A 26,107-nucleotide genomic window follows, 5' to 3' on the forward strand; every position below is an offset into this window, starting at 1 on the left:
TTTGCAACTTTACAGATCTTCTTTATTCACCAAGAGCTTGTAACACTTCAAAGAGAAAGGAAAAATTGGCATCATATGACCCCTTTAATGAATTAATGAAACTTTAAAGTGCTTAAATATGATCCTAATTCAGGAAATGATTTTCAAATAATGCTGTTTAGGAACTCTTTTGGTACATAGTGTGTCTTTATAGCAGATAATAAACAACTAAAGAATAGAATCGCATCATATGACCCCTTTAAAATAGGCCTGGAATTAAAAAAAAGGTCTATATCTAGTGAATGTTTTTTAATATAGTTATGCTCTTTGTTATTTTAGTATTATAGATGTACTATTATAGTATTTAATAATATTTTGAGTTAGCTTTTTAAATTTTACTATTTATATTAATTTATTACTTATTTTAATGTATTTTATTTAGTTTTTATTATAGTTTGTCAAACATAACTGACTCTAAAATATATTCAATGAATAGATAATTGTTTTGACTGAAAAAATGGTGTAGAAACAATTTTCACTCAGAAATTTAGCAAATTTCACAAACGAAAAACAGCAAATAACACATTAAATTAAATGTGAACATTTTTAGTTGAAAGACAGAAATATTATACTCCAAAAAAATGTATGTACAATTGTGAAAAATAATTTTTTTACAGTGTAAAACTTGCTGACACACCATAATGGTGTCGGATTTGTGAGTGAATGGTTCTTAGTTGGTTCCTTTCAATGGGTCCGCTGATTTGTAAATTGGCCTGAATGATTCTTTAGCAAATATTTCTGTGTTTGAATGATTTTTTAATCATTCAAATTCATAAATAAAAAAAAAATGTAAAAAACTATTTTAGTTGATCAAAAGCACTCATCGCTGCTTTGTATCAAGCACAAGCTATATTTACCATATCAATTCACTTGCATTTGTTTATTGACCTTTCCAATATGGCTGCTATTGTGGCATCTCAGCATTGTAGCATGAATCTGGTTTGCACAGCCATGCTATTCACCAGCAAAACTTAGTAAAGCTGGTTGACTAAGGATATCTTTGCTGGTTTAACATTCTCAAAAGCCTGATGAGAACACCAGCATCCAAAACTCAACATACCGGTCACGTTCTTTCAGCAGGGTAACAGCAGGTCTCATCGAGATAAAAAAAACACTCAGCTCTATCAGTAATGAAGTAATGAGAAGACATTCACTTTTTCAGTTGTTTGAAATTCTTGCCTCCAGGCATTAGGATACTTTAAATTATGTAAAACACTCAGGTGGTAGATGTTTGCTTGTCCTTGGCAAAACAGTCATTGACCGCAGTTACCTGGTGCAATTTTGAACAGAACGTGGCTCTGACAACAAACAGACAACTCAACTATTTTCTGACAAGAGTCTCTCTAAAATATGTTCTTGTCTTCTTGATGACTGTCACGTGTTGTCCTTGTTCCTGCCAAACGTACATCTCAAGACTGTCGCTCTCTCTCTGTCTGTCTCGCTCTCTGTCCCATTTTAACTCAGCAGTGTTCGACGGCTGCCAAATCAAGGTTCTATGGGCTTGTTGTAGGACTTTTTAGAAGTCATATGAGATGATAGCGTCTCGTGAGGCCTACCAACATCAACGTTCAGCCCTCAGGTTCTTCATTCAAAGTCACATCAGTATCTCTGTGGGACCTGGTGGGGGAAAAAAAGAAAAGAAATACAAAGGGAAAAGCGTGTTTTTTTTCTTATTTATGCAGAAAGGCAAACAAAAAAAGATCAAACAGTCTGGAATATCTGAGGGTTTGGAACCAGACAGACGTGTAGAGAAGCAACAATGAGCTGGACTACACATATCGGGATGCCTTCATAATGTTTATGAGAACAGAAATTGACCTGTGTGTAAAGTTTGACTCACTTTGTTGACTTCAATTTACTTTGTTTCCCTTTCGAATGGTCTCTCCCGTTGCGTCGCTGACACTTTTGGGAAACTCCTGTTTACTCTGTTACTGAAGCCTGATTTGTTCATGTTCGTGTAGCTGCACGAACCAATGGCACTTCAACCTGCCAAAAGGGGAGGAGCCAATCGCTATATAAGCAAGAAGCCGAGAAGAAGAAAGAAGTTCAGCCTGCTCACTGCCATAGATGGAGCCCCCAGCAGAGGAAGAAGCCAGAAGCCTTCCCCTGCAGCCATCCGGCACACTTAAGAGCCAATTTCTTAGCAAATTTCCAGCGACGTTGTTGCAAATGTCGTGCCGTGAGTGTGGCTTGTGCAGGGAACCCCTACATGATGCAGATGGGCACAGTGAGTGCGTCGTCTTTCTGGGCAGCATGAGTCTCGCCCCTCTCTGCTAACGGATTCCCTTCTTTATTGAAAGCGGTCCTCCCCGCTCTGCTCTTCCTTTTCCCCTCTCTCCTAAGAGGAAGAAACAGCGGAGCAGTGGGGCTCTAACACCGAGCTCGAGTGAACTCATGCCGGCGCAGCTCATGCGTGCTTCACTCTCTCCCCAACACCTCGATTCGCCTGTGTGCTTCACATGTGAGGATCAGCGCCACTCATCGGCTGCGAGCAGCTTGATTTCCTTCGGTGCATCTGAGGAAGAAGCTGTCGTTGATGACTCCATGTCATTGACGGCTTCAGATGCTGAAGAGTGGGTGTGTTCCAGCGAAGAGCCTGAAACCCCGCCTCTGACGCAGACAACATGGCCCTGCGTGTACAGCGAGCTGATCCGCGTTCTAACTAAGGATGTGGAGGATCTCAGCCTGGCTTGGTCAGCTCCGGAGGAGCCCACCCGCAGCCTCCTTAACAAGTGGTACCTGAAGGGACGTCGTCAACATTCCTCCCGCCAACGGCCCACCCCGTTCCTGCTAACAGGTCTCATCGAGATAAAAAAAACACTCAGCTCTATCAGTAATGAAGTAATGAGAAGACATTCACTTTTTCAGTTGTTTGAAATTCTTGCCTCCAGGCATTAGGATACTTTAAATGATGTAAAACACTCAGGTGGTAGATGTTTGCTTGTCCTTGGCAAAACAGTCATTGACCGCAGTTACCTCTCCATGGTGCAATTTTGAACAGAACGTGGCTCTGACAACAAACAGACAACTCAACTATTTTCTGACAAGAGTCTCTCTAAAATATGTTCTTGTCTTCTTGATGACTGTCACGTGTTGTCCTTGTTCCTGCCAAACGTACATCTCAAGACTGTCGCTCTCTCTCTGTCTGTCTCGCTCTCTGTCCCATTTTAACTCAGCAGTGTTCGACGGCTGCCAAATCAAGGTTCTATGGGCTTGTTGTAGGACTTTTTAGAAGTCATATGAGATGATAGCGTCTCGTGAGGCCTACCAACATCAACGTTCAGCCCTCAGGTTCTTCATTCAAAGTCACATCAGTATCTCTGTGGGACCTGGTGGGGGAAAAAAAGAAAAGAAATACAAAGGGAAAAGCGTGTTTTTTTTCTTATTTATGCAGAAAGGCAAACAAAAAAAGATCAAACAGTCTGGAATATCTGAGGGTTTGGAACCAGACAGACGTGTAGAGAAGCAACAATGAGCTGGACTACACATATCGGGATGCCTTCATAATGTTTATGAGAACAGAAATTGACCTGTGTGTAAAGTTTGACTCACTTTGTTGACTTCAATTTACTTTGTTTCCCTTTCGAATGGTCTCTCCCGTTGCGTCGCTGACACTTTTGGGAAACTCCTGTTTACTCTGTTACTGAAGCCTGATTTGTTCATGTTCGTGTAGCTGCACGAACCAATGGCACTTCAACCTGCCAAAAGGGGAGGAGCCAATCGCTATATAAGCAAGAAGCCGAGAAGAAGAAAGAAGTTCAGCCTGCTCACTGCCATAGATGGAGCCCCCAGCAGAGGAAGAAGCCAGAAGCCTTCCCCTGCAGCCATCCGGCACACTTAAGAGCCAATTTCTTAGCAAATTTCCAGCGACGTTGTTGCAAATGTCGTGCTGTGAGTGTGGCTTGTGCAGGGAACCCCTACATGATGCAGATGGGCACAGTGAGTGCGTCGTCTTTCTGGGCAGCATGAGTCTCGCCCCTCTCTGCTAACGGATTCCCTTCTTTATTGAAAGCGGTCCTCCCCGCTCTGCTCTTCCTTTTCCCCTCTCTCCTAAGAGGAAGAAACAGCGGAGCAGTGGGGCTCTAACACCGAGCTCGAGTGAACTCATGCCGGCGCAGCTCATGCGTGCTTCACTCTCTCCCCAACACCTCGATTCGCCTGTGTGCTTCACATGTGAGGATCAGCGCCACTCATCGGCTGCGAGCAGCTTGATTTCCTTCGGTGCATCTGAGGAAGAAGCTGTCGTTGATGACTCCATGTCATTGACGGCTTCAGATGCTGAAGAGTGGGTGTGTTCCAGCGAAGAGCCTGAAACCCCGCCTCTGACGCAGACAACATGGCCCTGCGTGTACAGCGAGCTGATCCGCGTTCTAACTAAGGATGTGGAGGATCTCAGCCTGGCTTGGTCAGCTCCGGAGGAGCCCACCCGCAGCCTCCTTAACAAGTGGTACCTGAAGGGACGTCGTCAACATTCCTCCCGCCAACGGCCCACCCCGTTCCTGCTAACAGTTCACGAGGAACTCACCAGGATGTGGCGCGCCCTCTACTTGGCACGTGTTAATCCCTCTACTTCCACCGCTTTCACCTTTTTTCTCCATTTCTATCACCGATGGAGTTTTGGTTCCTTGCCACTGTCAGCTTTGGCTTGCTTAGTTGGGGACGGTTTACTGATCGCACAGACACTATTAGAAGAGAGCTGAACTGGATGATGACATCACTGAATCAGTGCCCTCCATCGTTCCTGGGGTTAAAAGCCTATGAAGAGCACCCATCAAAGCCCTGCAGGACTAACTCAGCCCTATCAAACGGCCTATACAGCAGCTGGCCAGGCTGGCTCAGCTCTTCACACGATGGCGGTGCTTCTAGTGTTCCAGGCCAAACTTCTCCGCACCATGGATGAATCCGGACAGAGTTCTGATGTCTTTAGGGAGCTGCTCACAGCAACTGACCTGGCTCTGTGCGCTGCTAAGGCCACCGCGCAGGCGATCGGCAAGGCCATGGCCAATTTGGTGGTGCTGGAGCACCACCTGTGGCTAAATCTAACAGAGATCAGGGATGCAGACAAGGTCACCTTCCTAGACTCGCCAGTCACTCCTAAGGGACTGTTTGGCCCTGCCGTGGATGGGTTTGACAAGTGGTTTACAGCGGTACAAAAGACACGGCTCTTTCCCCTCTGAGACAGATAGGAATCCGCATTCTAAACTACCTCGACTATTAGCAGTTCTGCCCAGATGCGGGCGTGGATTATGCCGGAAGCCCCACAGGGATTTCCAGAAGATGCTTGGCCTTATGTCAGCCACTTCCTCTGGACTTGCTTCACATTCAGCCCCTCCAGTACTGGCTCAAAGCCCATGTCCCTTCCCACGCTTGGCGCCAGGGATGCTCTCATCTCAGGGTACCCCACCGCTGGATCAGAGCTGTGGCCCTTTGGAAAACCCCATGCCTGTTTCAATCAGGCGTCCCACTTGGACTGACCTCCAAAAGGAAGGTGGTCACAACAGATGCCTCCAACTCGGGTTGGAGAGCTCTGTACGAAGGAAGACCGGCGTTCGGCTCCTGTTCAGACCTGGAGCAATGCTAAGACATCAACTGCCTCTCGATTGGCCGAGCGCGCGGCTGCACTTGCGCACTTGTGCACTTGCAGTCTTACAATGGCTGCCACGTGCGCATGTCCGTTAAGTCCACGAGACCGTAGGGTGTCCCATTAGTCATTTTAGCTTTCAGAAGGGTGCTCACGAGGGCCCCTTTTGCGCCCTCGATACACACTTCTGCCGACCTCACACTGAGGCGAGCTCCGCAGCAGACTTTTACCCACAGTCAAAGCAGCGTTACGTCACGAAAGTGTGGACTCAGAGGAAGACCGCAAGGGTTTAGGGTGCGATTTGGGAAAGGGCCAGAGCCTCCACATGCACCCTCCGATGAAGTTTTTACGTCACGCTGACCCTAGCGGACCCTTGCACACTTGCACATGCAGAAAGTATAACATTAGCCTTACACTAGCTTTACTCATACTTCAAAAAATGTATCTGCCACAGGAGTCACTTGGGTGAGATAAAAGTGTTTTTCTGTTCTGTCAGGGAAAGAAGAAGTGGAATTAGCTCAACTCAAACATAAGCAATTACATCAGTTACATATACTTATACCTTATGTTTATTACCTCGCTGATCATACCAATGTAGTACATTTAGTAGCATTTTTTTGGACATTTAGCACCTTGGTATTTTTGGAAGTTCCTCAAAGGATCCGTACTCTTCTGCCTAGTTGCTTCTCAGTTGTTTATTATCTGCTATAAAGACACACTATGTACCAAAAGAGTTCCTAAACAGCATTATTTGATAATAATTTCCTGAATTAGGATCATATTTAAGCACTTTAAAGTTTCATTAATTCATTAAAGGGGTCATATGATGCTATTTCAGTTTTTTCTTTCTCTTTGAAGTGTTACAAGCTCTTGGTGAATAAAGAAGATCTGTAAAGTTGCAAAGACTAAAGTCTCAAATCCAAAGAGATATTCTTTATAAAAGTTAAGAGTCAACCACACCTACCTAAAACGGCTCGTTCTAACACGCCCCCACATGTCTACGTCACGATGTGGGAAGATTTGCACAACGCCGCCCAAATGTTCACGCAAAGAAAGAAGGTGTAACTTTTATTATCGCTGTAGTATTGTTGCTGCTGCCATGTCGTGAAGATGCTGTGTTTCGTTGTGAAAGCGAAACTACTTTGTTTGGTCTTCCAAAAGAGGACGATATCCGCTTCGTCGCGCCTAGAGCTGATCCGTGCTGGTCGCTTGATGAAATACATCAACTTCGCGCTGTGGATCGCCGGATCGGCTTTCACCGTGGACGAAGCAGAGTCCAGCCCGGAGTCGTCACATGTGGTTGCCGCAAGCCCGCCGGACGCTCCTTCTCCGATCACAAATGCAGACATGGTTATATGTTTATGCGGTGCGATGCAACGCGTAAAAGACAGTATAAGTCATTATAATCCGTAATTATGTCCCCACTGGATGCAACAAATGCCTCGTTTATAATTGGTTTTAATGTTTTTGTCTCGTCGCTCCAGGCCACGGCATCACAATATGGTAAGGGACGTAACATTTCCGTCACACGCTTGAGGTATTCGGCCAATCACAATGCACTGGATAGCTGGCCAATCAGAGCACACCTCGCTTTTCTGACCGATAAGCTTTGTAAAAATGGACGCGTTTCAGAAAGGCAGGGGATAGAGGAGAAACAAAGTATGTGGGAAAATAATGTGTTTTTTTAACCTTAAACCACATAAACACATTTCAATACACCAAATACACAAAATAATGTTCTTTTTAGCAACATCATATGACCCCTTTAACACTAATGAAATGCTCAGTTATGTAACTTGTGATACTTATTCAAAAACAAGTGAGACTTTTGAATTTGTTCCCAAGTTGAGGACACGCAGTACTTTGGGTGGAGCCCAACAGATGTTCTGGCCCAATAGACCTCCAGTCCTGTCTAGTGGTGATTCGTTGTCATATCAGGGAGGATTTTCTGTCATAGCTTGAGGTTCAGGAGGAAAACAAGCAGCTTTACCTAATGAGACAAAGACAGTGTTATTTTAGTATCTTTTTTTCTTAAATTGTATCTTATATTGACTGTTTTCACTTTAATTGTAATTAGTTTTAGTAACTTTGTTGATTTAGTCATTTTTATTAGTTATTAATTTTTATTGGTTTATGTTAATATGGCTAAAAGTTTTAGTCTAAGTGTATTTAGGTTTAGTTATTTGAGTATTACAAGTTAAACTACATGGAAATGGGACACATAAAATGAAAAATATAAAAAGGTATCAAATGTATTTTACATGCACTATGGTGTTCTGTTGATACCGTGATGGAAATTTAATTGTGCTCTTCGAAGTACGGTAATTTCCTTTTTTGTAAGAGAATTTATGTAATATATCTTGTAACTTTCAAATCATCTGTTAACAGTGTTGGGGAAAGTTACTTTTAAAAGTAATGCATTACGAATTTTTTTTGTGAGTGAGATGAATTAATGCATATTCATATTTATTTTAGATCTACAGTAACATCTTCTGATTTCTCTCAACATGGGGACAGGAGAGCTGTCAGTCAATAAATTGGAAAAAAAAAGTAACTTGCGTTACTTATTTGAAAAAGTAACTCAGATATTCTCTTGTAAATTAAAAAGTAATGCGTTACTTTACTAGTTACGTAACTCGCGTTACCTGTAATGCGTTACCCCCAACACTGTCTGTTAGGAACACAAAAGGAAAGCTGATACGGATGAAATGTGAGGTTCTAACATGTTGGAAACACCAGATGGCATTGTTGATCTTTCCCAACGGACTGAGCTGCTTTCTCTTCATCCAGTTCACCAGGAAATTGGCCATTCAGAACGATACTGAGATTTATTCATTGCCCCACTTGTTGAAATATGAGACTAGTTTACATATTTCCTTTTTCAATTGCTTGAATCTTCTGACACAGGAAAAAAAAAACCTATCATCTCTTTCTCTCCCTAATGTAGAGGTGCATTACAGACACCAGAGGGCGCGCGAACCAAATCTCACTAGTTGAAAATATTATACAGCAAGTAAATTCACATATATGTACGTTACTACAGTTTTTTGTCGTGTAATCTGGAATCAGTAACGGACTACAATTTGTAAGTAATCTAGCCAGCACTGTGTATATGCATTTATTTTATTTTTCCTTTTATTTGTTTGTTTGTTTGTTTGTTTAGAAAAATAGGCATGATCAATGGTATTTATTTGTTTGTTCGTTCGCTTGAATAATACTAATTATTTTAATAATATTTTAAGTATGATAAAAGCCCTTGATTTCCAGCTTAGACATGAAGAAACCGTGCTTGTTCTCTCTAGTGGACATGAAAACTGGCGCATTTTTCTGACTTTCGTTTTGGCCAGTCCCTGCACATGCGTGGATGTAACTGCATGTGAGTTGTTATAGAACGAAGTGTGGTTTATTTTCATGCAGACGCATGCATTCATATTTGGCCATATTGGATGATTTGTGCTCGCGCATATTATGGCGAATGGATGGTGCACTGAATGACTGGTGCGTTCAGTCGTGCGTCAGACACAGAGGTCCTCCCCTTGTGTTTCTATGTTACTGCCCCCCTCTCTCGCTCTCTATCCCCCCTCCCTTCCTCTCTTCTCTTCTGGCATCCCCCATCCCCCATCGCTTTATGTGCTTCCATACAGCCTGAAAATCAACCGGAGGAGGAAACCTTCACACTCGCGGAGAATAGACTGACCCTCAGCAACCCAGAAGATCGCTTTAAACCGGGATCACAGACTGGATCAGGGTGACCCATCTAAACCATCTCGCACTGGTAAGTCACATTTCATGTAGTTTTCCTTTCTAAAGTCCAGAAACACCATCCAACCACCATTAGAGCTTCACCACCATCAAACAGCAGCAATGCCTTTCTCCTGCCAGTGCGTGCGTGCGTGCGTGCGTGTGTGTGTGTGTGTTAGTGATGGTGAAGCTCTTTCTGATTTGCCCGATGGTGATTTCAGAGAAAACGAATGCGTTCGCTTTAGCTATTCGAGTTCAGAATATCGATGAACGGCGTTTTCGGGATGGATCCAGGAATGAGAGGGATTTTTCAAGCTGACTTTGTTCATTCCCTTGTCATGCATTTGGACATTCCATAGAGCTGAGACACAGAGACGCTCAAAATGGTGTCTGGAGGAGTTTGAGGCCTTTAAACAACCGAGAGAGCCGATCATAAGCGCTGTTACGAGGACATATGAGGCGCGATCAAAGAATCATCCGTGTGCAACAATGTAACAGCGATTATGACGCAATAGAGATCTTTTGTTGGTCAGCGTTACAATGTAACGCGCGGTCGAGCGACTGCTCTACTCATTTTTTTGTTGTTGCATTCATACACGATGCTCTCGGTTGCCATTGTTTGTTTGTTTTGTTTTATGGGGTTATAGTTTTTAATTGGGCATATTTTGTCATTGCATTCCTGGTTGATTGATACAAAGGGAAACAGCACATTTGGTCCATATAGAATAGCAGTCACTGTGTTTTGGACCTAATCCATGCAATTCTGTGGATGTTTATGAAATTAATTTCAAATCTGTAGCCATTCACAGGCCAGTATGTGGGTACTTAGTGTTTTAGGAAACAATGTTAACTATTACCACCTTCAGTTACGGATATAACAATGGGTGACACTTTACATTGTCCATTTGTTTAATAAATATAATTTATTATAGAGAGAATATAAAAAAAATTATACATTATTTAAAATATATAAATTTATGCAGCTCAAAATACTTCTATTTTTATATTCATTTATTATTATTTATAATGGATTTTATATTTTTATAGAGGTAATCTAATCTAATAATCTATTTATAATTGTCAAAATGCAGAAATAAAATGTTATTGGGCACTATTTATATTTTAAAATTAATAAATAAATACTACTGCTGCTAATAATAATCATCATCATTATTATTATTACTAATGGATGTTATGTTTTTATTGTGGTAGTCTAATTATCTATTTATTGTTTCAACTTAAACTTAACATGAAAATAATTCCTACAGTCATATTTGTTGTTCTACTGTATCTCTAACCACAACAGACATTGTAATGTAAAGTGCAAAGTGTTCATAATCCAATGGCCAGAAAGCTGACATGTTAAAATTAGTGCTGGGCAATGATTAATCATGATTAATCGCATCCAAAATATAAGTTTTTGTTTACATAATATATGTGTCTACTGTGGATATTTATTATGTGTATAATATAAATACACACACATGCATGTATATATTTAAGGAAAATATATTATTTTTATATATATATAATATAAATTATATGAATATAAATATATACATGTAAATATTTTCAAAACATATACTCTCTGTGTGTGTGTGTGTGTGTGTGTGTGTGTGTGTGTGTGTGTGTGTGTGTGTGTGTGTGTGTGTGTGTGTGTGTACATAATAAATATACACAGTACTATACTATGTAAACAAGAACTTTTATTTTGGATGTGATTAATCGCGATTAGTCGTTGCCCAGCACTAGTTAATATCTGAGATGCTTCTGCTCTGCTTCGATGATGCTTGGATTGGCTTCCTCATCATGTGCTGTCCAATCCACCATTCCTGCAATAAAAGTGTCCATAGCTTTCTGATTGATGGTCGTAACGTCATAGTGGCTGAAGAGACACAGAAAACACCTCGTTTGTTTTCATTGATGGTTTCATTATCTGCTCGAAATTGTGTGTGTGTGTGTGTGTGTGTGTGTGTGTACATAATAAATATACACAGTACTATACTATGTAAACAAGAACTTTTATTTTGGATGTGATTAATCGCGATTAGTCGTTGCCCAGCACTAGTTAATATCTGAGATGCTTCTGCTCTGCTTCGATGATGCTTGGATTGGCTTCCTCATCATGTGCTGTCCAATCCACCATTCCTGCAATAAAAGTGTCCATAGCTTTCTGATTGATGGTCGTAACGTCATAGTGGCTGAAGAGACACAGAAAACACCTCGTTTGTTTTCATTGATGGTTTCATTATCTGCTCGAAATTCAATTTGTACAGAAAAGCTTCCCATCACAGTATGACTGCGACATATTAAAGTTTTATGGATTGAGCTGCAAGTATCCTGAAGCATTTGGGTTTTTGTCATAATTAAAGGATTCCTTGAGTAGCAGGTGCTCTAATGGAATTGCGCTTTTTAAGCATTGAGATCTCAGTCTGCATGTAAATGGCCTAATTACAGAATGTCTTAATTAGTGTGCATACTTTAAGCCAGTGTCACTAGTAACAGCTTATGCTTAAAATTTTAACCTTTAGAATGAATCCTCAGTTGCATACTTTTTTCCTTTGCAAAATTATCCACTTTATAATGAAAAAAATCATAGCGTCTTGAGAGTGGGCTTTTTTTAAAGTATATAATCTTAGTAGGTTGCTGGTTATTTTTCAAGTAAATAACCACCTAGCAACACTCCAAACATCTTAGTGAAAAAAAAAACCTGCTTTCACTCAGAAATTTCCCAAATAATTGCAAAGAAACGACAAGTAAGATTAGATTAAACCTGAAATTTTGACATAGAAAGATTGATTTCTTGTAAAAATCTTTGTTTTATTATTTAACCTTGAACATTTTTACTACACGTTCTTCAGAATCTAGAAAAAAACCGCCAGTAGATGTTTTATGGTTTGGATGTAGTAATTCTAATTATTTAATATTAAGAATAAATATAAAAGGAAAGTATTTGCACTGATAATGCTCATGTAGTGAGTGCAGCACATTATTGGTGTTCATCAGTCTCATAATGTGTGTCTTCTTTAATGCTGGCCTTGAGAACTGTAGCGTAGAGAGGAGGACACTCAAGTTGTACGATTTTCTACTAAATTCACTGCTACGTTTTCCTCCCACGACTTTCCAAGAAGCTTTTCTTCACCCGTACTCTCAATAATTGGGCCGCTGAATTTCTCACAAGGGTTGAAAGTCTGCAGTTTGCCACAAACATGTTAGAATGTGAGTGTGTGGCAGCGTGTTAATTGTGTCACAGTACGTGTCTGCGCACTTCTGCATTAATGCGTCTTTTATGAGCCTCCTTTTTCATCGGAGGTGGTTTTATTTTTGAGTGGAAAAACGGAGGGATGGTTTTTGATGAACTGTCTGTGTGAGACTATGAGCCAAGTCCACAGTGAAAATGAGAGCATCTCAGCTGAGTGTTAGCGTATGCATTCACTGTAATAGTGCTTATAGAGCTCAGATTAACCACACACACACACACACACACACCCACCCTGAGGGGATGTTGCTTTCCTCTGATAAACAGGAGCAGAAAATGCTCCGAGATCCTGCCTTGTGGCTACAGGGGAATCCCATTAGATTTGCGATGCCATTGCAGGGTATCAGTGTCTCCTCATGAGATCAGCTAACAATAACATGTGAAATGTAACGTCATATAAAATATAGACTGTTAAACATGAGTATCTTGTGAACTGGAAGCAAACCTGCAGTGGCCATATTGAAGAGCATTGTGTGGCGTAGCAGTATGTAGATATTGTTATATTCTGTATAAGTTTAGATAATGTTGAGAATTTCTTTGTTATTATTATTGTAATAAAACAGTGTATTACCCTAATGTATTAGTATTATTATTTTAGCTCTTCAAAATGTAGAACACACCTTTACAGAAACATAATGTGGCAGTACCATGGTAAATCCTGTTTGTTTTGGGGGGGGGGGGGGGGGGGGACATATACCATGGTACCTTGATATATGGTACTACTGTATGATTACTGTATTCATTTACCACAGTTTTTACATGATTCTTGTTTTTGTTTTTTTTCATGGAAAAAATATAGTATCCATCTGCACACTTATTATTGCACAAAATTATTTATTTAATTTTAATGTTGGAATGTTGTGTCTGTAGTATAAAATTTGGAGCAAGAATATTTAGTTTATTTATTTGTCATTGTGTGCTACAAGTACTAGTCCAAAAATAAAAACATGGGGTTTGCCATTACAATTGGTAATTTTGAGACAGTTATAGGCTATTTAGATTAGGCTATGAAACCTGTTTAATGCACCTTTCATCGTTCATTTGCATTATAATTTTTTTTTCCAAGTAAGATTTTTATACAAGACTTTCCATGTAGCTAAACAAGAATACAGCTTCCATGCAGCTTTTCACAAATGCCTTCAACCTCAACCTAGTGAACAACACGAGTCGCAGATCAAATCAGAGTGAAAGGTGTTAAAGGGGATAATAACCAGCTAGTAAAAGTAGGACTGTACTAGAGTTAGTGAGATTATCCTAATGATGACGCTCCTTGGGACCATAAGTGACCCTGGACCACAAAACCAGTCATAAGGGTCAATTTTTCGAAATTGAAATGTATACATCATATGAAAGCTGAATAAATAAGCTTTTCATTGATGTATGGCTTGTTAGGATAGGACAAGATTTGGCCGAGATACAACTATTTGAACATCTGGAATCTGAGGGTGCAAAAAAAATCTAAATATTGAGAAAATCATCTTTAAAGTTGTCCAAATGAAGTTCTTAGCGATGCATATTACTAATCAAAAATTAAGTTTTAATATATTTACGGTAGGAAATTTACTAAATATCTTCATGGAACATGATCTTTACTTAATATCCTAATGATTTTTGGCATCAAAGAAAAATCAATCATTTTGACCCATACAATGTATTTTTGGCTATTGCTACAAACATACCCCAGCGACTTAACACTGCTTTTGTGCTGCAGGGTCACATATTATACTCACTTTTCATGCTAATTTTTCATAATGAAACTCAAATGACTCTTTGGTTAAAGACTTAGAAGAGAACATATCTTTGACTTTATAAAAGCTTTTAAAGCCTATTAGAGTTCATTTTTAGGAATTTGTAAGAAATTAGACCAAAATTTGATAACGGAGTGATTGTGCTGCTGTTCGTGAGCGCGTGCGTGCGTGTTTGGCGCGATGCTGACGCTAATTGTTAATAATGTGGAGAACTTGCGCATGCTGTAGTGTGACACACATACTGTGTGAGCAGAAGTGGTGAACAAACGTCTACTAAACATCATCCAAGCGGCGTGTAGGCTGAGACGCTTCTGGATGGGCGTATTTTTGGACTTTCTGTGGGAAGACACTGAAATCGCAGCCTTGCTGAAGTTCTCTGTGGGAAAAATGAAACTCCTACAGGTTTTGTCACATCAAACATATTAAAATGAAAAAAGATGAGTCTCCTTTTCAAGGAAGTAAACAAAGGAGTCTGGCTTTGTGAGCGTCTCTGGTTCTTTTGAAAAGCTGCTGTAATTGAGCTACAGTATACTACAGCTCATAAACACATGCATACATATACTCACAGCCACCCAAATACTCATTCAAGTCTATTTCAAGACATCGTGCAGCTGAGACATGAGTAACACGTGGTTTAGGAGCATTTTAAGTGTACAGAAGGTTCTTTAGCGGTTCTTCGTAGCACCGCAGGTTGAGAATGCAACCTTCTACTTATCTTTTCTGTATTTAGGGTTCTCTTTTAGGTTCTTGATGTTTCATTATTTTTGCTCTGATCAAAGGGTTTCTTTATTGAACCAGAGGGTTTTCTTGAGACCCATTGTGATTTTTGGTATGATTTATATAATATTTTTTTAATATTTTGTTTTAGCTTTTTTGCATATTTAAAAAATTAATAATAATTTTGTATTTTTTTAAATAATTGTATTTACTTTTTTATTTTATATATATATATATATATATTAGGGCTGGGTCTCGATTCAGATGTCTCGATTTCGATTCGCAAGCTCTCAATTCGATTCGATTCTTGATTTTATTTTATTACATTCAGTGAATATAGTTTTAATACAAATGCTATTGATATTTCAAAAAAATTAACAGTGAACATCAGTTTACAAATGGTGAATTAATAAAAAGAAATCAAGCCACATGCCTGTATTTTAAACCTATACTTTTTTTTGTATGGGTCCTTTTTTAAACAATAATAGGGCCCTATAAAATGTTCTTAATTTTTCTGGTAATCAGATGAAGGCATAAAACATTCATTTAATTTATCCTAATCAAATGAAAATTAAACCCTTTTATTTTTTGGCTAACAAAGTGCTGCACAACAGAGGTTTACTGTTAAAATTAAAAAGAAAACAGATGTGATTATTCCTTTAAAAATAAAGATTTATTCATATTTATTAGCAGTAGTAGCATTGATACTTAAGACTGCTAAATAGTCATATATTTTGACAGTTTCTTAACGTTAAACTAAACTTTTATTTTGACGGGTTGCCGTGAAGAACATGCAGCTGCTGTGTATGTGATATGACGGTAGTTTTCTCAAATGAAACGGTAAAATGCTAATGAAGTGACTCTCAGAGCAGCTGGAGATGACATTCGTGTTCATATCATCATATAGTGAGACGGCAGAAGCTGAAAACCCCGCGAGCGTCATCCGCGCTTTAGTATGTGTGTAGTAAACAAAACAATGCACCGCGCCATCCGCCATTCATTCATTACGGAAATCATGGCGCCTTATGTGTGATATCAAATGCTTACGCAGATTTATAGTATTACTGTAGCATTTCACCTGAGCATTGCTAATCACGCGTATAGCCATGATAAGCGCTGAATGAATGACAGGCTTTCTGTTGTAACATCGCGCAAGGTAAATAAGGGTGACATCTAGTGGAGAAGACTAATGATAAGATTCACGTTAATCAGATCTTATTTTAAATGTGTGCTGAAATAAATCCTGGAAAAGATCGATTCGCGGCTTTTGAGAATCGATATCGAATCAACGTCATTTTAAAAAACGATTAATCGAAAAATCAATTTCCCCCCCCCCCCCCATATATATATATATTTATATATATTTCAGTTTAGCTTTTTCACTTCTACTTTTAGTAATTTTACCACTTCAACTTAAATATTATAAATGTTGTATTGGCAACTGCCTGAAATAAAACACATTTAATTTTTTCTTCAATTATTATTATAATTTTTTTTAAATTTCAACTTTATTTCAATTACCAAAACGATTTTTAATGGTTTGTTGTTGTTGTTGTTGTTTTTAAATAACACTTTTGAGACCTAGAGGTTCTCAAAGTTTTTAAAACATCCAATCAGACCATCCTAGTGCCACATTTTTATAAAATCCATAAAAATTCTATGTGGTATGTGCACATTTAATTTGTGAAGAATTAATGTGCTTGGGCATAATGGAAGAAAATTGATATGCTAAAAATGTTTTCTGCACGCTATGCATGGTAATCACTCAGTGGGAGAAGGCAATGCTTTATTTAAAAAGAAGTATAATTAGGCTTGTGTGAGATTTTTCCCGCAGTAGTTATTGTGTAGATGCATTTGTGCTGCATTAAAAATCTCTGAAAATGTTTTTTTTAATTATTATTATTTATGTAAATTGCAAGTACTACACAGACGATAACAAAAAATGACCATTAAAATATTTTATTTGATTAAGTACATTTTTATTTAAATTAAATAAAAGTATTTTTAATATTTTAAGTTGAGTCACATCGCATACCATCTGTTTAAATGCATGTTTGAGAATTACTGTCCTAAGAAGCCTTTTGGTTGTAGTTGAAGCTGTATTTTCAGAAGTGACATTAGTTTATGTACAATCAAACCTACAGGCAGACTGTTGCTGTTTTTAGATTAGATAATTGTATTCAGTAGAGTGATAATCTGTTTTATTTCTTTAATTTGCCATTTCCATCACTCATATCAGCTGACCTTCGCTCTCACAGCAGTACTGTAGACCCTCAGGCAGCAAACACACACACACACACACACACACTCGTGCCTTCAGGTCTGACCTGCTGGCAGAGTTTCATGTCCTGCTGCTGCCCTTCAGATCATCAGAATGTGATTGTTTTTGATATCCGTTGATAAGATGAAGGACATTACAGCAGCGTTTATCCTGTGTGTGTTTGGTACGGTCTCCGCCAGCCGCTGGCTCCTCTCCATTGTCATAATTTGCACAGAAATCCTGCTGAACCAACACATTTAGGTAAACGTGGACATTGGGTAGAGAGTGATTATGTGTGTGTGCGTGTGTGTGTGTGTGTGAGCGTGCGCCGTACAGGCTGGCAAATGTAATTTAGCGTCACACAAGTACTGAGCATGTTCAGCGTGAACTCGCTCACACATAACCATCTGAAGGATGCAGCGGCTCGACGAAAGACTGGACGATGCAGACAGAGGACAGAGACCTTCAATGAATGCACGTGTTTGCAGGGGAATAAAACGCAGTTCTAGTGTGAAGTAGCATGCATTAGGCAGCGGTAGATATTTCAAACCGGAGTTTGCTTACATTGTTGTCACATGACTTTAATTCAAACAGTGGTTTCAGGTATTTTATATATATATTTTTTTTTTTTGTGATCTGATATAACGGCAAGTAACACATTGAACTAAACATGACATTTAGAAGTAAAAAGACTGAAATGGTATGTGCTTGTAAAACGTATTTATTTTGGTTTATATTTATAACTTTGAAAAATCATTTTTACATTGTAATCACGGCTGAGTTTGGAATGGATGCTATTTTGTGAAAAACATAAGTAAATTATATGTAAATCAATAGGAACTGTGCTATGATAGTCAGCAGTGGTATGTTATGTAATGTGGAATTACATTTTCATCCTGATATGTAGTTATTTAGCATTTTAAATACATTTACGGCAAGTAACACATTGAACTAAACATGACATTTAGAAGTAAAAAGACTGAAATGGTATGTGCTTGTAAAACGTACTCAAGTCATATTTATTTTGGTTTATATTTATAACTGTGAAAAATCATTTTTACATTGTAATCACGGCTGAGTTTGGAATGGATGCTATTTTGTGAAAAACATAAGTAAATTATATGTAAATCAATAGGAACTGTGCTATGATAGTCAGCAGTGGTATGTAATGTAATGTGGAATTACATTTTCATCCTGATATGTAGTTATTTAGCATTTTAAATACATTTGCGTAAAAAATGTATTCAACTTTAGCAGTCAGATTTTAAGAATTGAGGAAATTTTCCTATTAATAATAATATTTCATATTAGGTTGATGTTAAAAATCATAGTTAATATTGCTTGTTTTATTCAGCAAGGGTGCATTACATTGATCAAATGTGACAGAAAAGACATTATGTTCCAAAAGATTTCTACTTCAAGTAAACGTTGTTCTTTTGAACCTTGGCAATTCATCAAAGAATCCTGAAAATAAAGTGCATCACAGTTTCCATAATAATATTAAGCAGCACAACTGATTTCAACATTGATAATAATCAGAAATGTTTCTCGAGCAGCAAAGCAGCATATTAGAATGATTTCTGAAGATCATGTGACACTGAAGACTGGAGTAATGATGCTGAAAATATAGCTGCGCATCACAGGAATACATTTTTTTCAAATATATTCAAACAGAAAACATTTGAAATGATAATAATATTTCACATTACGGTTTTATTATAGTTTTTGGTCAAATAAACACAGCCTTTAACGACCCCAAGAAAATTCACATATTGTACACAATGCATACGATGAAAACAGTATGGTGTGTGTGTAGTAGTTCCAGTCTAGAAAACCATCCCCCCCCCCCCCTTTTTCTCCACGGAGGAAGAAGGTGTCAGGGTGAAGAAAGGAAAGAAGCTGAAAAATGCAGCTCTTGCGGCGCTGTGTGTGTAAGTCGGGGGGCCAATGGAAGGAGAAAGAGGCAACAGAAGAACCTGGGGTCTGAATCGTGAGAGGGGCATCTCAACACCCCATGTTGGTTTTGAGGCAATTGTTTGCAGGATAATGTCCTATACAAAATGAAGGTAGTGCCTCAGTGAAAGGCAGGATTTGAGACAGAATGGACCTTTTTAGAATCAGAGAGGACAAGCTCTTGCAGGGCTGTTAAAACAATGGCATTTTTTGGGAAAGGACCACTCCCCTCCATGCCCTGTTCTCATTCAGGTCCTGTTAGAGAACTGCTGGGCGAGGAAGGCCTATTGTGTGACTATTGTATTTGAATAGCTAATTAAGCTTCTTATGAGTGTTTTTATGAAGTGTGTGTGTGTGTGTGTGTGTGTGTGTGTGTGTGTGTGTGTGTGTGAGTGAGAGAGAGAGAGAGAACCTGGGGTCTGAATCGTGAGAGGGGCATCTCAACACCCCATGTTGGTTTTGAGGCAATTGTTTGCAGGATAATGTCCTATACAAAATGGAGGTGAAAGGCAGGATTTGAGATAGAATTGGACCTTTTTAGAATCAGAGAGGACAAGCTCTTGCAGGGCTGTTAAAACAATGGCATTTTTTGGGAAAGGACCACTCCCCTCCATGCCCTGTTCTCATTCAGGTCCTGTTAGAGAACTGCTGGGCGGGGAAGGCCTATTGTGTGACTATTGTATTTGAATAGCTAATTAAGCTTCTTATGAGTGTTTTTATGAAGTGTGTGTGTGTGTGTGTGTGAGAGAGAGAGAGAGAGAGATTAAGGCTTGAAGGTTTTCCCTTGGGTTTCCGGATGGTTCAGGTGAGAGCTTTCCTCCTGAACCTCTGTAAGCCTGTAACAAATTACCAGCATTAACTGCAGCTGTGTCAGACGTTTTCTCTTGTGCAAATCAAAAGTTAGTGCTTGACCCAGTTAAAGGAACATTCCTGGTTCAGTGCAACCTAAAGGGAGAGTTCACACAGTTTACACCCCTTACTTTTTTTCAAACCTGTATGACTTTATTCTGTGGAAAACAAAAGTAGACTACACTACCATTTAAAAGTTTGGGATCAGTGTGAATTTTTATTAATTTTTATTAAAAAAAAGGAATACTTTTATTCATCAAAGACACATTCAATTTATCAAGCGTAACAGTAAAGGCATTTTACAAAAAAATTATATTTCAAATAAATGCAGTTCTTTTTAATTTTCTGTTCATCAAAGAATTCTAAAAAATAAAGTGTATTACAGTTTCACAAAAATCTGAAGCAGCACACCTGTTTTCGTAATTGATAATAATCAGAAAAGTTTCTTGAGCAGCAAATCAGCATTTTAGAATGATTTTTCAAAGATCATAATGTAGTGATGCTGAAAATTCAGCTTTGCGTCACAGAAATGAATTACATTTTTAAAATATATTAAAATAGAAACCGTTCAATTATGATAATATTTCACAATATATATTTTTTTGGAACCAAAAAAGCTTAGGTGAGCATTAGAGGCCTATTTTAAAAAATCTAGAAATCTTACCGTATTTTTTGGTGAACTATCCCTTTAAAAGCTGAAACTCTGATTAGTATCACAGTTTCACAAAAATCTGAAGCAGCACACCTGTTTTCGTAATTGATAATAATCAGAAAAGTTTCTTGAGCAGCAAATCAGCGTTTTAGAATGATTTCTCAAAGATCATAATGTAGTGATGCTGAAAATTCAGCTTTGCGTCACAGAAATGAATTACATTTTTAAAATATATTCAAACAGAAAACCGTTCAATTATGATAATATTTCATAATATATATATTTTTTGGAACCAAAAAAGCTTAGGTGAGCATTAGAGGCTTATTTTGACACATCTAGAAATCTTACCGTATTTTTTGGTGAACTATCCCTTTAAAAGCTGAAACGCTGATTAGTCTACTATAGAAAATAATTTTCAATAATGTACTTTATGCACTTAAATGAAAGCCTATGGGATTAATGTTCCTGAGGGTTTAAAAGAAAAATGTAAAGCTTTATTTAAAAACATTATTCAGTATAAATGTTTTGAACCATACTATATTTCATGACATTGTTAGTGATTTTATATATTACAGTTTCTTTAAATATTTTATTTATTTTAATTTTATTTATTGTTTTCTAAACTGAGGGAGAAGTCAGGATTGTTTTCTGTGTTAATTAAAAAATAATAACAATAAAACACTAGTGATTTTATATATTACAGTTTCTTTAAATATTTTATTTATTAATTTTTTTTATTTATTGTTTTCTAAACTGAGGGAAAAATCAGGTTTGTCTTCTGTGTTAATTAAAAAATAATAACAATAAAACACTAGTGATTTTATACATTAGTTTCTTTAAATATTTTATTTTATTAATCTTATTTATTTTGATTTTATTTATTGTTTTTCCTAAACTGAGGGAAACGTCAGGATTGTTTTCTGTGTTAATTAAAAAATAATGACAATAAAACACCAAAATTATATCGGTTTAAAATCACTGAAACTGATGTTGATACTGTTAAGTGACACACAGCATGTTCATACATTGTGTTAGTGGTCTGCAATATGAGAAACAGATATAAAACAATCCCACATATAGTGTGTATTGAAACTGACATTTAGATGAATTGTTGTAAATCATCTGGAAGCAGAAAGCAGGTGTAGGAACGCAGTATTTATAGACTTCGTGTGTGGATACCATGTGTCCTTTGTTTTTTACGTGTGTGAAGCCCAACTGCGTGCTCAGCTGTTGAAGTGCTTCTTTCACCAAATTAGATCTCAGAAATTCACGCGTGGTTTGGCACCGGCGGATGAATAGCTTTCTCTTTGTCTGACTGTTCCTCTTGTTATTACTGGTTAAAAACTTGGAATTGGAATCGGAAAATGACTGTCCTGCAGCTTGAATCTGTAAATGTTGCTGTAAATCTCTCATATGCATCTTGCACTGATCTTATAGACCTTGGCAAGTGCAAAAATTTATGTGAGGGGGATGGGACGGTGAGACGCTCTGTACTGCTGCTGTGAATTTACAGCGCTTCTGCCTTCAGCTCAGCTTCAGTGTCCTGAAATGAGACAGGCTTTGTTAAAAACGAGCCGGTCTGGGAAGAGTTTATAGTAATAAATATTTATATTTAAAATATAAATACATTTGCACTGGAAATTACATATTTTATTTAATATTATATAAAATAATAAATAATTATTAGTTGTAATTTATACAAGAATCTAAAGGCGAAGAGGTATTACAGCATATTCATATAGGATGGTATTGGCACATACCTAATGCATCTCCGTTCCCAAATCTATTGATTTGTTTTGTCATTGGATCTTAAATGAGTTCTGTTTTTGTGACCATTTTGCAACAGATATCGGTCAGATATAGGCCCATAACCCCAAAAAGACCAAATGTATGAGTTGATCTGTTGTCAGCTGTGTGATACAGCTCTGGTGTGAAGGTGTCAGTCTTTGACAGTAGCCTGTGACACCAGGCTGTGTATGTGTGTGTTAGCTTGTCTTTCTCCCACTGTTTGCACAGCTCACACAGCTGGACCTCACAGCAGAGACTGTTTTGTCCCCACAGCGTGATCACTGACACACACACACAGGTGGTGGTGTCTGTTCTGCTCAGCTCTTTAAGCGCTTATTATCTAAATAATTCAGACGCCCCTGTGCTTCACCCCCTCTTGCACCCTGTGTGTGTGTGTGTGTGTGTGTGTGTGTGTGTGTGTGTCTTTGCTGTACCTGTCAGATCAGATTGATGGAGGCAGAAAACCCTCTTTTCCTCTTCCGTCACCCATAAACAGGCGTTATATACAGCCCACACATTAATATTGCAGGCTCTTACTTAAAATTTACATGTATTTCTGAGTGTTTTTTCACTGTTGTGCATCTTAATAAAAGGAAAACCGCTCACAGAATCATCGGGTTCTTCTGTTCAGGAATCAGTCAGCGATATCCCACCTCTATAATCAGACTCTTAGGCTGCTCTGTGCTGTTTGCAGTGCCATCATTAATTCAGTGTGTTTGTGCTGTTGAGCTGAGGAGAAGAGAGATGTGTCGCCGCAGGGCCTGTCCACAGAACCGGGAGAAACCGTCTTACCCTCACATTAACTCACAAGTTAGCTATAAAGTCTGTGTTAGGTTGACTAGTTCTGCACACAGAGATCGGTTCATGATGGAATGACGCAGCAATGTGGCCATTTTGTCCAGTGCAGAAAATACTTTTTGTGTTTAATGATATTTTTATATACTAAATATATACTGCTTTCTGGTTTGGTGTATACTTAAGCTCCACTCTAGAGTGTTATGCTTTTAGTGAAATCAGGCATCAAAACATTATGATATACAGTAGAAAATATGTTTTTGAAACCTGGCAATAGCTCTGATGCTCATAATACAGACCAAAGATGATCATTCAACATAAATAATAATATTGATATGATCCTAAGCTTAAATTGTATAAACACACTTGAAAACGTTGTACAAACCCAATTCCAAAAAAGTTGGGACACTGTACAAATTGTGAGTAAAAAAGGAATGGAATAATTTGCAAATCTCATAAACTTATATTTTATTCACAATAGAATATCGTTACTTTGCGTTACTTTTTAAATCTGGACAAGGCTTGCTTGTTTGTTTTTAAAATAAAGTTCTATTTTAGGCAAATATAAAAGCCTTTCACAGCAAAAGTGAAATGAATAAGCCTCAGGCTGAAGGGAAAGAAATTTACGTCCGTACAGTAGAATGCAGAAGAAGACAATTCAACACACTTCAGCAATAAAAAAAGACACATAATGTTTGTCTTGAGTAATTTTTGCTTAGTACGGTTGAACTGGATCATCGAAGGTCAGAAGCAAAGACATTGGTTAATAGAATGGGATTAAATACATAAAGGATATTTGTGTTGTTTAACATTTAATTATTGCAGGTTTGCGTCATATTCTGAGTTGCATTATTTTTATTCATTTTGAGGAATACTGAATCTGTTTTTTTTTTTTTTTTGTGAGTGAGTGAGATGAATGCATATTAATTTATTTTAGAACTACAGTAACATCTTCTGATTTCTCTCAACATGGGGACAGGAGAGCTGTCAATCAATTGAAAAAAAAAAGTAACTTGCGTTACTTATTTGAAAAAGTAACTCTTTTTTTCAATATTCTCTTGTAAATTAAAAGTAATGCGTTACTTTACTAGTTACTTGAAAAAAGTAATCTGATTACGTAGCTCGCGTTACTTGTAATGCGTTACCCCCAACACTGCAAATAAATGCAGCCTTGGTGAGGCTACAGAATAAGAAAAAGGTAATAGCGACTTTTTATCTCACAGTTTGAGGAAAAAGGGAAAAAGTCACAATTACCTTTTTATTTTTTAACATGCGGTGGAAACAAGCTTCCATACATAAGAGACTTTTTTTTAAAACATTTAAAAATCTGACTGACCCCAAACGTTTTGGTTGTGTATCTGAATGAAAACATTCATTGACAAATGATTTTTAGCAAATAAAAAAAAATTAGATATGATGTTACAGCTATTGAATGGACAAATTAAATATGGGATCTACTCTGACTGAGGATCTCTGAATGAATGAAAGTCATGACTAAGCAGCAGAAGACAGTGGAATTGCTTTTGTTTGTGCTTTTATCAACAAAATCGTTGCTGCTTTGTTGTTGCAGTCGTACCGTTCAGTACAGAGAATTACAGTCTGGATTGTGAATGAAGTCACAGGAAAACACGTCCTGTGCTGCAGGAAGCTGATGTGCGCAGTCAGTGCGCTGCTCAGGGGTCTGTCCCAATGTCACGATGACATCATCACCACAGGGTCAAAGTGCTGAGTGTGTGTCCGTAGATTTACCCTGACTGCCCAGTCAGCAGGGAAAACCTCCACCGGACTCAAAGTGAGTGAAGTGACATGTGGTGCTCACATGTGTGCTCACATTAGTGCTCTGCATTTACCCATCCAAAGTGCACACACACACCGTGAACACACACCCGGAGCAGTGGGCAGCCATTTATGCTGCGGCGTCCGGGGAGCAGTTGGGGGTTAGGTGCCTTGCTCAAGGCTAGCTTGCTCAAGGCCCTTGCTCAAGGGCACCTCAGTCGTGGTATTGAAGGTGGGAGAGAGTGCTGTACATTCACTCCCCCCACCTACAATCCCTGCCGGTACGAGACTCGAACCCACAACCTTTTGGGTTACGAGTCCGACTCTCTAACCATTAGGCCACGACTTTCCTGCGGTCTAATGTGTTTTCAGAGAGACGAGCACCCGAGTGAACCTCACAAATGTTTTGGACATATTTCATCCCAATTTCAAAAGGAGAAAAAAAAATGTTTTAATTATATTTCGCATGAAAAAACTTTGTTTTAATTTTAATTTAATCTAATTTAATGATATTGGTGATCTTATTCTATCACAAAGCATAACTTATTATTTATTTATTTTTATATTTTTAGCAGTACTAACCTTTTAAAAAAAAAATTTTAGTAGGGACAGTGTCATTTTTGTATGTTTTATTATTTGTAAGATTTTTAGGTTGTTTTAGTATGCTTTTTAAAAATATTATAATTTATGTATTTGTTTATATTTATTTATTTATTAAATATTTTACGATTTTGTAGTGAAATATGACCCAGACATGTTTGACAGGATTTTTTTTTTTTTACTTGCCAATTGAGAAGATTTGCTTGCATAATGTTTTAATTAATATTAAACTGTTTTTTTTTTTCATTCTTGTTATTAAAAACTATATTTAGGTCCCAGTGAATATTTTATTGTTTTGCTCTTATTTAGCTTTTTTGGACCCTGCAATATACCTATATCTAGATGTAGA

At 38.0% G+C, this 26,107-nt stretch overlaps 1 protein-coding gene across 3 annotated transcripts in view; it reads left to right on the forward strand.

The window, feature by feature from the left end:
• The first annotated feature begins 9,180 nt into the window (after positions 1 to 9,180).
• LOC107600264 (protein FAM168A-like) overlaps positions 9,181 to 26,107 on the forward strand; it is a 46,429-nt gene continuing 29,502 nt past the window's right edge. The window contains exon 1 of one of the 3 annotated variants that reach the window (XM_016292118.1): positions 9,181 to 9,395. The gene's annotated coding sequence lies outside the window, so the exon portion shown is untranslated. The remainder of the gene's footprint in view (positions 9,396 to 26,107) is intronic. The other 2 variants (XM_016292111.1, XM_016292123.1) reach the window with 2 other exon arrangements.

Source organism: Sinocyclocheilus grahami, unplaced genomic scaffold (genome assembly GCF_001515645.1).
Source record: "Sinocyclocheilus grahami isolate Dianchi unplaced genomic scaffold, SAMN03320097.WGS_v1.1 scaffold14.1, whole genome shotgun sequence".
Lineage (NCBI taxonomy): Eukaryota > Metazoa > Chordata > Actinopteri > Cypriniformes > Cyprinidae > Sinocyclocheilus > Sinocyclocheilus grahami.